The 13,786-nt window shown below is 40.5% G+C and overlaps 1 protein-coding gene across 3 annotated transcripts in view; it reads left to right on the top strand.

The window, feature by feature from the left end:
* The first annotated feature begins 1,914 nt into the window (after nt 1–1,914).
* Nucleotides 1,915–13,786, top strand: part of DENND2C (DENN domain containing 2C) — an 89,251-nt gene continuing 77,379 nt past the window's right edge. For 2 of the 3 annotated variants that reach the window (XM_040471383.1, XM_040471381.1), the window contains exon 1: nt 1,915–2,019. The gene's annotated coding sequence lies outside the window, so the exon portion shown is untranslated. The remainder of the gene's footprint in view (nt 2,020–13,786) is intronic. The other variant, XM_040471382.1, reaches the window with a different exon arrangement.

Genomic DNA, 13,786 nt, shown 5'->3' with positions numbered 1-13,786 from the left:
ACCCAGGCACCCCTGTCATTGTACATTTTAAATAACTTTTTAGGAACCTATCTGTTACTCAAGGCCAGGTAGAATTCCAATTAGCTAGACTATACTTCTACATGTGCAACTGTGTTGCCATCTAGTGGCTGGGCTGATAGTTCATTTAACTTATTAAATAAACAATTACTGATGAACTGCTCAAGTATCAGGTAGTATTCTAGGCAGCAAAGGTGTAAAGAATAAGATTTCATTCCTACTCTCCTGTTGTTCACAGTGTGAAATGATAAAGTGAGTGGATACAAATGTGAAAAAGAACATTTTGTGAAACACCTCAGGAAGTAATGACTTCTCAAATGGAAAAACAAAAATAAAGGCAAATTCCTGCATGTTTCCACATTCTACACAGGTAGCTATAAGCATGGGTGTGATCCTGACAGCGTGTTTATACTAGCCCTAGTATAAGAATCCTCTCCCTGGTTTCTGAAGTTGAACTTCTGTTTGCTGAGTATTTATACGTCCCTTAGAGAACCTGATTTTATTTCTACCTTGTCCTCTATATCATCAAAATAATAGAGATTGCTAAATTAAACATTCTAGTCTCAGATTTAAAAGGCATTAACTACCATTAGTTATATCTCCAGATCACCCATGAGAGGGCAGTAGAATACATACATGTTAATTCATTTATTACAGACATAGAAACCATGCCAGATTTGGAATTCAATCTGCCTCATTTTTGCCACATAATCTTCCTGAATGTAAAGTTTGAACTCTGAAATCAATTTGAATTTTGAAATAAAATTTAAAACCACACTATTCTAGCTTAAAATTTCATCTTAGACAATTGTTTGAGAAGTTTTCTAAATATATAAGTATGGAGGTGGGGTTGAGGGGGGTAGTCCATAAAGATCACTGCTCAAAATTTACTGCAAAATATATTGACGTTTTTTTCCTCAGTGAAACACGATTTTTAAAAATGTCTTGTCATTACTCTCCCTCCCCCCCCCCCCCCCCCATTATAGAAGGTAATTCCTGTTTCATTGTCCACAACTCATGGTTTCACAACGGCGTGGGATATGCGGCTTTTACTGCTTTGGCTAAATTAGCTTGTGACAGTCATCTGCGATGTGTAACCAAACACCTCTTTCTGGCAGTCTTCTATTTTGGTACCTCTCTGTGAACAGATGTGGGAAGATTTTGGTCAAACCCAAGAGGCTCTGGTGGGGAGCGGTGGGGTGGGGTGGGGTGGAATGGGGCGGGACGAGGTGGGGTGGGGTGGTTGGCGAGTGCCTGGGAAACAGGCTTAACTCATCCTGACTCGCAGCCTTGGTGAAACTGGGCTGCTGCTCGCAGTAGGCACAGCGCCATGCACATACCTGTGTGTGAGCGTGTTGCAGGCGTAGTGCTTAGGCATGTGTGTCACAACAGGGCGTGGGGGCCGACCTCAGGCACTGGGAGTATCAAAGGCGCCTTGCTCTGGGATTTCAAACCTCAGGTGTTCGGAGCGTTATTCGCATCTGTGTACGTTTCAAGTTGGCACTGGACTGCAATGGCAAGAGATAATTTTATGGCTTCCTTGAGTGAGGTTTCATTTGGATTCCTCGATTAAACTAGGTGGCCGTGAAGAGTCAACCTTCATGCAAATTCAGGTCCATCGCCGTGGGGTCAATAGGACCGTAGGCACGGCTACTGCGATGGGGCTTTGGCTTGAGATCTCGGCCGGCGTCCGGGCGCGTAAGGTCCGCGGGACAAGGTTCTGGCCCCCGGGCAGACTGGAACGGGGGCGGTTCCCCTCTCGACGGTTCCAGGGCGGTGCCGGGGGCGGGCCGGAGCGTGAAGGGTGGGAAGAGGAGCCAATGAGAACCCGGCTTTTCCGGGCGGGGTGGGGCCGCGGCCGGGCGGGGCGGGGCCTTCGACTGCGCCTGCGGGGGCGGGGCGCAGCCGACCCCGAGTGCTAGCGCCGAGAGCTGGCGCCTCCGCGGTGAGAGCGAGAACCTCGCAGCCCGGCCGTGGGGGCGACGTGGAGGTCGAAGGCAGGTAGGTGCGGGGCGATCCTGGGCGGCCTCTAAGGCGGGTGCCTCGGTCCCTCGAGGCGGTGCGTGTCGCATGCTGGGCGTCGGAAGCGGGGCAGCGGGGCTGGCAGTGAGGGAGCCGGGACGCGCGGAGGTGTCGGCCGGGCCCCGCAGTCTGGGCGCCTCCCCTGCCCGGAGGGACACACGAGGGTCGGACCCGAGCCCGGCGACAACTGGCGTCGGGAGCCCGGCTGGTGGGCCGCGGTGGCCGTGGCGGAGCCTGGCGAGGCGTCTCTCCGCCGCTCACCTCGGGGCCCGAGACCAGGGGCCGGGGGCGCTCGGCAGTCTTAGGGACGGGAGAGGGAGCGCGCCATCCAGGAGGAAACGCGGGGCTGTCGCCGGGACTGGCCGGCGAATTTGAACGTCCACAGGCTGAGACCGTGGACTTTTAAACATTTGTGTGTGTTTCGATTCTTAACAGAATCTGAGGAGCACAATATTGAAAGTCGTCAAGTAGGATTTTGATTTTAAAATCGGACAGTGGGACATCTAAGAACTTTTGAGTAACTAGTATAGCAGAGGATGATTAGATTGTGAGTCAAGGGCTGGAGTCTCCGCCAGGACCCATATAACACATGTGATACCTCAGTCAAAACTACTGTGAAACTGGGAAGCTCGCGCCCAGGGGTGTTGAGAGCCAAAGGAGATGAGTGAGAGTCGTCTGTAAATGTTAGGTATTGAAATTGATGCATCAGCAGCATGCATATTCTGTAAAGAAACTACTAAACGCCAGACACGTAGTAGGCACTATGTAAATCTTTACCCCGAGGCTAGTGATTCACCTCCAAGTGTTTTAGATAAAAGTCTTAAATCTTTGTTTTCTGCGTAAATTGTTTAAGCTCCTTTTTTTTCCTCAGAATCGCCATTGCTTGAAGTGTGGTCCATTTTTAACTGATTAATAAATTTTTCCAGAATAGCACATATTATCTATACATTGTTACTGAATTATTTATCATGAAGTTAGGTAGCAATCGAATACGTAATTTACTTTTTTTGCTTTAGGTAAGTAGTTCTAGTTTAAGTTACCTGGTAAAGTAAGCTGGGAGTATGGCTTCAAATCAAGACTTTCATTTGCTTTTGTAAGATTTAAGTCCTTCAAAACAAAATTACTATGTAGCTGTATTTTTTTGTACATTTATTATAGACACTTGCGTTCTTTTCCATGGATATGTGAATGTATAAGGGGTTTTAGGGGGAGAACGGAAATAAAAAAAGGGAATAGCAATTTGTTACCATCAGACTTACTGGGGATATTTGTAGGTGGTTCTGAAGTAGTTTCCCAGGTAGAAACCTGGAAATATAGTAATTGTACCTCTTGGCCTTTCATCAGGGTTTTTTTAATATTGAATATGGCAATAGATTTTTAAAGACGCAGATATAAAGGAAGAATATTGGTTTTTTTTGATGTGACAATAGACAGTTTTCTAAACCTGGAAATTATATTTTAAAAGATCTGTAGCGTGTCTTATAGACAAGAATTTTAGACCAAAGGAGACTAAAAGTAAATCAGATGGAGTAGAGGGAAGGTTCCCAGTGAACATAATTTGTGTGTTGCTTTAAAAGTTTTATGTTTCAGCAGTTCAGTGGAAGATAGGTGTTTTGAAACTACTTAAAACAATTTTAAATGTTTTAAATATGTACTCTGTATATAAATTTTGCTGTGATTTGTAATTTGTTGATTTTGGAGGTCTGAAGCCTTACTGTCACATTATTTATTGAGCACTTGCTATATTCCAGGGCACCGTTTTAGCACTTACATTGTATTTGGGTATGAGAAGAATATAATTCCTTCCTTCTAGGAGATTGCACTCTACCAAGTGGGCTAAAATAAGTAGTAAGAAAGCTGTTTTTAAAACTGATGATAGCATCAGTCAGCATTTATTGGGACCTGCTTTGAGCCAGGCAGTGTTCTAAATTCTGTACGTGCATTACTTATTTAATCCTTAAGACAGCACCATGAGGGGTGTCATTATTTTGGTCTCCTCACTGAAAGACATAGAGGTTGAGTAACGCCCCTGTCAAACAGCCTAGGCAGCAAAGCTAGCATTCGAACCAGACAGTTAGACTCCGGAAATCCTGATCTCAACCTCTGCATTATACTGAGTTTCAAATTCTGTGAGTGGAATACAAATCCAATCCAATGTGTATTTAAAAGAGAGTTCTGTAAAGAACTTCTTCAAAAAAGAAGCAGAGAGAGAAAGAAACTGGCATTGCAAGATGTAGATGAAAGCTTGTCCAGGCTACAGTTTAATGATACTTTGTATATAAGACCATTTTCCCCCCACCCTGGTGAACGCCTCGGGACTCTTTTTGTTTCTAAACTCTCAGTCACTCAGTTACTACAATTATGGTATTATCTTAATAATAGAACAGGTGATTATTTTTCAACAAGGAGTTTAAAATATCTGTTCTCAGACCAAAAGTGAAATGTTCGATTTAAGAAAAAAAAAAAAAAATGCTTCCCTGCCTTCAAAAAGCTCATAACCAGAGATGGCTGGGTGGCTCGGTCGGTTAAATGACTGACTCTTGATTTTGGCTCAGATCGCGATCCCAGGATCTTGGGGATTGAGCCCCGAGTCCGGCTCTGCACTGCACGTGGAGCCTGGTTAAGATTCTCTCTCTCCCCCTCTGCCCTCTCCCCTGCTTGCACTCTCTTTCTCTCTCTAAAATAAAAAAAAAAAATTTGTTTCAAAAAGCATATAAGCAGACATGTAAATAAGTCCCTACAATTTCAGTGTGATAAGAGTTATAACAGAGGTTGAGACAGAATTTAGTGGGAATAGTGATGAGGGAAAATAATTCTGTGTATGATAGGGAGGAAGATTGGAGAGGAGATACCATATTTGAATTTGGCTTTGCAGGATGAATAGCAGTTAACTGAGTTGAGGAAGGAATTAGAAGATATGGATGAAAACAAGAATATTATGTGGAAGTTTATGGTATGTGTGAGGGATGTATTGTAGTTTATTGCCTAAAGATGAGAGTATATGAAGATGAGAGGCTGGGCTAAAGGGGATGGTGCCTGGAACCAAGCTGGAAAAAGAACATTTCTGAGTTTGATTATGGTGGCATTAGGGTCACTGAAATTGCTAGAAATGAGGTGAGTGTGGGGTTTCAGTGTCTCTCCTTGGGAACAATGAAGACTTGTCCGGTTTGGCAAAGTGTTTCACTATAGAATATGGTGTTAAAAGCTGTTTTAATACTTTGAAGTACAAGAAGAGTCCTAAAACAACATACAGATTTAGCTAAATAAAAAGTTAGGACTCAGAAAAAAGAAGTTGGCTGGTGCCACGCGGTGAAGAGTTTCTGTATCATGTTAGGGACTTTGGACTCGATTCTAAAGACAATGGAGAGCCAGTGAAGGATGGTAGGTAATTAGGAAAGATAGTATGGTGGTACGGTGTGGAGGCTGGATGGGATGGAGAGAGGCAGAAGATAAAGAGATAAGTTAGAAGGCTTAACGCTATTGAAATCGTCCAGATAAGAGAGGACAGGGCCTGGAGTGGGGAAATCGTAATAGAGAAGAGGAGAGGACATGTCAAGATGTAGAATTTACAGGGGCCTCAAAAGTGATTGGCTTTGAAGGTGAACAGAAAAAGTAAATGGCTTAGTTTCTTAGTTTGGGAAACCGTGGGTAGGAGAACTTGTTTTATTTTTTAATGTGAGAGGAAGATCATTGTTTCAGTGTTGAACACGTTGAGTTTGAAGTGTGTCTGTCTGGAGCATTCAGGTAGAGATGTCAGGTCGGGAGGATCCAGAGCCCAGGAGGGAGGCTGAGATTGGTGATCCAGATTTCAGAGTTAGCCAGTAAGTGGTATTTGAAGCCTTAAGAGCAGAGGAAATTGCTCAGGGAGAGCAATCATACGATATGATTCTTGATCTCAGGGTTGTGAGTTTGGGCCCCATGTTGGGTGTAGATATTTACTTCAAAATAAAATCTTAAAAACATAAAACAGTAAAATAAAATTTTATTCGGGAGTCACTCATTTATTCCAGAAGTGTATTGCCTGAGGTATTATTGGAGTTCCTGTTTGTTAAAGCAAACAAACAAACAAATGAAACAACTTTATAGCAAATTCACAGCCATACAAGAATGTAGACCTTCTAGTTTTATTACAGAATTCTTTTTCCTCCTCTGTACTTTCTATTTCTGTGCATATATTGCCAATTTAGCTTGAGTCAAACCTATGAAAGCATATGACTATACCCTCACTCAATTGTTAGCTCTCGGAAGTCAGAGAAAGTGCTTTTTTTTCCGAAGAGATCTTCACTTCCCATAAATATGGATTATTAATAAATGTTTGTTGGTTGATTCATCTTCATAACCAACCTTACTCAGTTTTGGCTCCAAGTGGCTTAGCCATCTCCAAAATTCATATTCATCCCCAAAGAATGAAGGTTTGCCACCACTGAGGAAACTCAAAAGAATGTGGTATGGCTTTGAAAGCATTTTCAAAAATGGACTTTCGGAAATATTTTCCTAATTTGTAGTATCATTAGAATAAACGTATGGTCTCTTAAGGGAGAAGGTGGCAAACTTTCTCTGTAAAGGGCTAGAATGGTGAATACTAGACTTTGTGGGCCATATGTCTCTGTCACAGCTACGCAATTCTGCTATAAAAAGCCATGGACAATACTTCAATGAATGAGCATGGGCTCTGTTCCAATGAAAGTTTATTTATAGTCACTAAAATCTGAATTTCATATAATTTTCACATGTCACAGAATATTATACTTCTTTGATTATTTTTTCAACCATTTAAAAATGTAAAAACCGGGCTTTGTTCAGAGGCCATACAGAAACAGGTGATGGGCCACATTTGGTTGATCCTGTCATAAGGAGTGTTTTTTTAAGTACTTAGACTTGTAAGTTTAGTTTTACTTATTTTTAACTTTTTAAAAATGTTTATTTTTTTTTGAGAGAGAGGAGACAGAGTACGAGTGGGGGAGGGGCAGAGAGGGAGACACAGAATCCCAAGCAGGCTCCAGGCTCCGAAATGTCAGCACAGAGCCCACGAACTGTGACATCATGACCTGAGCTGATGTCAGCCACCTAACCAACAGAGCCACCCAGGCGCCCTTGTAAGTTTAGTTTTAAAAAAAGTTCTTCAGGGGCGCCTGGGTGGCTCAGTCGGTTAAGCTTCCAGCTTCGGCTCAGGTCATGATCTCACGGTTCGTGAGTTCGAGCCCCACATCGGGCTCTGTGCTGAGAGCCTAGAGCCTGCTTCGGATTCTGTGTCCCCCTCTCTCTCTGCCCCTCTCTTGCTTGTACTCTGTCTCTCTCTCTCTCTCTCTCTCTCTCTCAAGAATAAATGAAACGCTAAAAAATTTTTTTTTAAATAAACAAAAAAAATAAAAAATAAAAATAAAAAAAGTTCTTCAGAGTTATACTTCCTGCTTTTAAATTCTAATACATTTCTTGAAACCTATGGAAATTTTAAGTTCATCCTCCTTTTCTTTCATATAACAGGTGGAAAATATTCCCCTTATTGTTTTAGAACCTGAGACATAGAGAAGTGGATTAACTTGGACAATGTCAGGATCAAAAATACGTTTGGAAATATTTTCAGTATTCAGTGCTTCTTACTAAATTAATAAAATGGCGATCTGTTTGCCTCAGTGAAAGTGGGGATTTTGAAAACTGGGTGAAATAAAAGACCAAAACTTGAAGGATTATCCTGCACTGGTTCCAAGAGGGTTAGACAGGATGGAATCTTTGATCTTTTTCCTCTCTGACTTAAATAAATAATTTTTATCCTAAAGAAAAGAAAACATGCAATTTTTCTTCACTTCATGGGCATTAGAACGGGTTGTGAGATTGAAGTATTAAGTAACTGATGGTGAGGTAAGAGAAGGAAATGTAAAGGACTTACTTCTTCACATCTAGCTATCTCAGATGTTTCTCTTATACCCCCTGTTTCTGAAAAGGAAATTCAATATTTTTATCCTTATAAGTCTTAGATTCCTGGGTAGCAGCCTGAGAATGGACTCTTTAGCATTCGACTTAGGCAGTATTAATCCACTTATATTAGTTAAAGTTTATTATTTATGCTCTATTTTTTTAAAGTTAGATTTCTTGGGGTGCCTGGGTGGCTCAGTCGGTTAAGCGTCCGACTTCAGCTCAGGTCATGATCTCAGGGTCCATGAGTTCGAGCCCGGTGTCGGCCTCTGTGCTGACAGCTCAGAGCCTGGAGCCTGCTTCAGATTTTGTGTCTCCCTCTCTCTCTGACCCTCCCCCATTTATGCTCTGTCTCTCTCTGTCTCAAAAATAAATAAATAAATAAATAAATAAATAAATAAATAAATAAATATTGATTAAAAAAATAAAGTTAGATTTCTGACTTTGGAAGTGTTTACAGCAGTGATAAATGTTTACAGCAGAGGACATGGAAGAAAATTATTAATTTTCCTTCAAAGTTACAAATGGCATACGTGTGGATTTTTTTGTGTGGATGTTATTTTTTTTTTAATTTTTTAATGTTTATTTATTTTTGAGAGAGAAAGAGACAGAGCACAAGCAGAAGAGAGGCAGAGAGAAAGAGAGAGGGAAACACAGAATCTGAAAGAGGTTTCAGGCTCTCAGAAGTCAGCACAGAGCCTGACATGGGGCTGGAACTCAGGAACCGTGAGACCATGACCTGAGCCGAAGTCAGATGCTTAACCGATTGAGCCACTCAGGCACCCCATGTGTGGATGTTAAATTTTAGGACAGATTGCGGTGTGTGTGTGTGTGTGTGTGTGTGTGCGCATGCGTGTGTGTTATTCTTGCAGCTACTTACTTAAAAGAGATATGCTTTTTTTCTTTCTTTTTATCTACCAGAGTAAAAAAACAAAAAACACCAGCTATCTAGAATATGTTTGAATTGGTTACTTAGCAATATGAAGCATAGTTTTATATTTAAATTTTTTAATGTTTATTTATTTATTTTGAGAGAGAGAGAGAGCCAAGGAGGAGGAGAGAGAACCCCAAACAGGCTCCACGTTGTCAGCACAGAGCTGGACACAGGCCTTGAACTCACAAACTGTGAGATCATGACCTGAACCTAAATCAAGAGTCAAACGCTTAACCCACTGAGCCACCCAGGTGCCCTGATATTTAAATATTTAGCTGTATTCTTTGGTACTCTGATTATTTAAGAGTCTGTTAAGGCCGATGATAATAGGACCTGCTGGGAGGAAATGACACAGCCGGCTCTACAACAGCATTCACTCAAACTGTCTTTTCCCTGGTCCCTACTTAAACTGGAAGGGGTAACATGGAACAGAAGAGGAACGTTATGTGAACTAAAGTAATGGCCCATTTGAGCGTGATCATAGCGCAGTGGTTATCATCACCCAGTTCATTTAGATGAGCAGAATTCAAGGTCAAGCAAAATGTAGCAGAACTGTATTGGCCTCTGGTGAAAATGGTGAGATGCTGTCTAACCAAGTCTTATTTGTGAACTTTCAATGTGTTCCTAAAGTGTAGTATTCTTAAGAGTTCAGTGATAATGATAATTTAAGAGAAAATGAGATCCATTTGTCCTTAGAATTTATTACTTAGCTATCAGAAGAAGAAGGCATGAAGTAAAGAATACAGAAACATGTTCAATAGCTGCATTTGGATGTACAAAAATGTTGAGAAAATAGTGAATTGAGAAAGAGTCTAAGACTTTTAATGAAGATTATTTAAAATATGGGTTTATCAAATGTGCAAAACCTGACTAAAATGACAGACTCTGTATTTGTATTAATGTTGCAAATGAAAGTTAAACATCTTTAAAATTAAAAAAGACTCTTGGAAACATAGCATACTGGACTTTTCAGTAAACCTTTCCAAATATTTTCAAAGAAAAAAATGTAAAATGATCACAGTTTCCTTTTTATTCATGGACCTTTCCTGGAAGAGACTCATTATTGTTTTATTTCGTTGTCTATCAGTGGCGGAAGAGAAAAATGGCTACATACCTCTTGGAAAAAAGTATTCATCTAGAATTGATGGATGTTATGTTTATGATTTTTGATGATATATCAGCTGAAAATTAAAACTTCACCTCTTAGTGATGACATACCCCCATTCTATACCATTATGGGACATTTCATCATGCTGATGAGGTGGCTAGAGTGAGATACAGATATCACAGTCCAGATATTATAAGTTGTACTATACTTTTAGTTTGTCAAGAAAATGACTTCTTGTGGCTTAGTTCTTCATTTACTCTGAAGAATGAGTCTATGACATTGCTTACTTATCATCATTTTGTATTATGGCCAAATAATACATTTCTAAATTGCAAAGTAGAAAGAGTGTAGTACTATTTTTGCCATTCACATCAACTCATTGTTTCAAGGAGGATTTTCAACCCTGACCCAATTCAAAACAAAAGAATAAAAGACTCTAGTGATCCTGATAAGTATGTAGCATTGTCTTTGTGTTTTCCAGACTGGAATTAATTTATGAACAGGAAAAGTCACCCACTGCATTACATTGGATCTTTGTTAATTGTATATTTTTTATACAATATTATTATATTATATTATATTATATTATATTATATTATATTATATTATGTTATATTATATATAATTTATTTTATATTACTTATTTTGGAATTTTAAATGTATTTGCATAATGGGAACATAATATTTGATGTTCACTTTATGTTTTACTTTATCATATGGTAATTATTTTGTGAAACTTCTATTTCAGGTGTGCGTGTGTGTGTGCATGTGTTTGTGTGTGTATTATGACAAAACACGTATTTCTTGCCATGGGTTTGGTTAGGGCAGTTCATGAAACACTGGCCTAAGAAGGACTTGATTGAATAGGCAGTCCTCTCTCACTAAGCAGGCTAAAGAACCTTGGCAATTGTGTGTGTATGTTCTATAAAACCAGACCGACATACACTTCTGCTATTACTGCCGGGAGATGATCCCGTTTTGATTTTCCATTCATTCCTCCCCAGAAAAACTACAATCACCTGCTGTATCTCCTCCTCTGTTGATGTTATGTGTTCCTGTTTCCTTGTGTTTATTAATTTCCTCAAACCCAATTTCTCCCCACAAACATGCCTCTCCTTCACTCAGTACCCAAGACTTCACTTTTGCCCTCATCATATCACCGGGTTCCTTGGCTCCACTGATCTTCCATTATTTACACCGAAAGCCAAGGCAAGGCATTCCCCTGAGTGGAGAAAATGACTAGTTTTTCTATCTTTGGCACTAGTCTATTTTGTTCACTCTTGTGCCCAGCTTTAGGAGAGAGATGAAGAGTCACATAGGCCAGACCCTCTATGAATCATGCTATCCAACTTCAATCAAATGTCCAGCCATTAATCTATTAACTATCCACCTTGTTGTTGAGTAGCTCTTAAAGATTTTATCCTCAAGTAGCCAGGCTTCTTCTCTAAAATGGCCGGGCTATTTTATTTTCATAGATTACAGCCTGGTACACCATGAGCAAGCTTCACTGACTTGGTATGAGAAAGTTTACCTTTCTTGGTCTGAGCCTTCATTACACTATACATACTTTTCTTGTCTTTTTCCCAGTTCTGTAAGCGCTGCCATCCTTCTCAGACTCTTAAGCCTCTTTCTTCCATGAGACCTAACCTGCCTCAAACCTCTTCCATGTCTTCATCCTTTGTGGATCTTGTTTGTTTGTTTTGTTTGTTTGTTTTTGCTGCAATTTAAAAACATGTATAGGCTTTTTTCCCCAACTTTAAACTATTGTGTTTTAGGTTGCTTGCCCCTTTTGTTTTTATTTTTTCTCACCAATTTTACAAAAAAATGTTCTACTCGTTTGCTCACTGATTGTCTTCGTAAGCTGTAACTAGCTGTTAGCTGTCCTTACCGTCCCTTTGACACCATTTATTTAATGCCCTGTCATCAAAAACAAGGACCTTTCTCAGTCGTTATCTCCTTACTTATAAAACACTGATGTGCCTCTTCCTTTTCTTTTTAGGACGTTTTCCTCCCATCTTGTCTGTGATCCACATTCTCCTGGTTCTGTTAGCTCTCCCCAGTCTTGCCCATTCTTTATCTGGTTCTGTCTTTTCCTCTCATTTACAGTTTCTTTTTTTTTTTTTTTTTCAACGTTTATTTATTTTTGGGACAGAGAGAGACAGAGCATGAACGGGGGAGGGGCAGAGAGAGAGGGAGACACAGAATCAGAAACAGGCTCCAGGCTCTGAGCCAACAGCCCAGAGCCCGACGCGGGGCTCGAACTCACGGACCGCGAGATCGTGACCTGGCTGAAGTCGGACGCTTAACCGACTGCGCCACCCAGGCGCCCCTCATTTACAGTTTCTAATCATGATTCATGTTCTCAAAGGTTTAGCCCCTACCTCTGCTTTTTGAAAAACTCTCCGCTTACCTCCCATTTGAGACTTTTGCTTTACTGGGATGCAGAATAAAGTGATATAGTCATTGGCAAATACGTACATACATACATATATGCATAAATCATACATACATACAAACTCTCTGCTTAGGGAACCTGTAGGTTCTTGCTTCTTTTTTTTCAATTTCACACCTATCTTAAACCTTCTTTACCCTCGATTTTTCCATCTTTCACTTTACTCCCAGCAGATAATCGCCCTTGTTATCTCAAAGAGAAAAGAGCAGCCACCAGAGGAGAGGTTCATCAGCGTAAGGCCCCTACACCTACATATATACCTGCATCCTTACCTTTCTTTCCTCATTACCTTCTGTTCCCAGGGAAGCACTCTTCTTCTTCCTGACAAATGCTAATCCCTGCAGCTCCAGTTGGAGGCCACACCCTGCCTCCCTCTTGGGGTTTGCTCTCAGACCTTTGTTTCTTCTCTACTGATTCCTTTCCACCACTGTTTAAACAAGCTTAGCTCTCCTCTATCCTAAAAAAAAAAAAAAAAAAAAAGGCTTTCCTGAGCCCTGTATTTCCTGTTCAGCTACCACTCTGTTGTCCACTTGCCTCCCTGGATAAACCCCTTGAAAGGATTGGCTGCAGTTGCTGTTTCCATTCTTTTTTCCCACCCACTTCTCATTTCACTGTGACCCCTGCCATGCCACTGAACCTGCACTTACCCAAGTTCTTATGACCAACAGACACTCAAGTCTTTACCTTATTTGACCTTTTAATGGTGTATCTGTCACTGTTGACCATTCTTTTCTGTTTAAGGATTCTCTTCCTTTGACTTCCATGACTCTACACACTCCTGGTATTTTCTTCCATCTTTTATCTACATTTATGACTTAAATTGCCATCTTTGATAGAAGAGGACTGACCTAGAATGTCCTAGAACTGACCTGTTTTGGATTAGTAATATTTTTAGAGTGTATAATGCTTGATGCCAACAGAACGTGATGATCTACAAAAGTCATTTAAAAAATAAATTATGATTCTGTGGTGACAAAGGATGTGTGGCCTGGTATGGTAAGAAATAAATTAGTTTGTAAAGTTTGTGCGGATACCACAGTGAGATGCCACAACGTTAACAGAATGGCTAAAATCAAAAAGCCTGATAGTCTAAGTCCTGGTGAGATGAAGGAGTGGCCAGAACTCATACACTACTAGGGAGGGTGTAAATTGGTACAACCCCCTTTGACAGGTCTTTGGCAGTGTCTGTTAAAGTGAAGTGTATGATCGACAGTAGCCAAACTATGGAAAGAGCCAAAATGTCCATCGATGGATGAATGGATAAAGAAGATGTGCTATATATATATATATATATATATATATATATATATATACACACATATATATGTGTATATATATA

This window comes from Herpailurus yagouaroundi, unplaced genomic scaffold, assembly GCF_014898765.1.
Source record: "Herpailurus yagouaroundi ecotype Mexico unplaced genomic scaffold, PumYag 77, whole genome shotgun sequence".
NCBI classification, from domain to species: domain Eukaryota; kingdom Metazoa; phylum Chordata; class Mammalia; order Carnivora; family Felidae; genus Herpailurus; species Herpailurus yagouaroundi.
The sequence above is the reverse complement of the archived record's forward strand: the minus strand, read 5'-3'. Positions and strand labels throughout refer to the sequence as shown.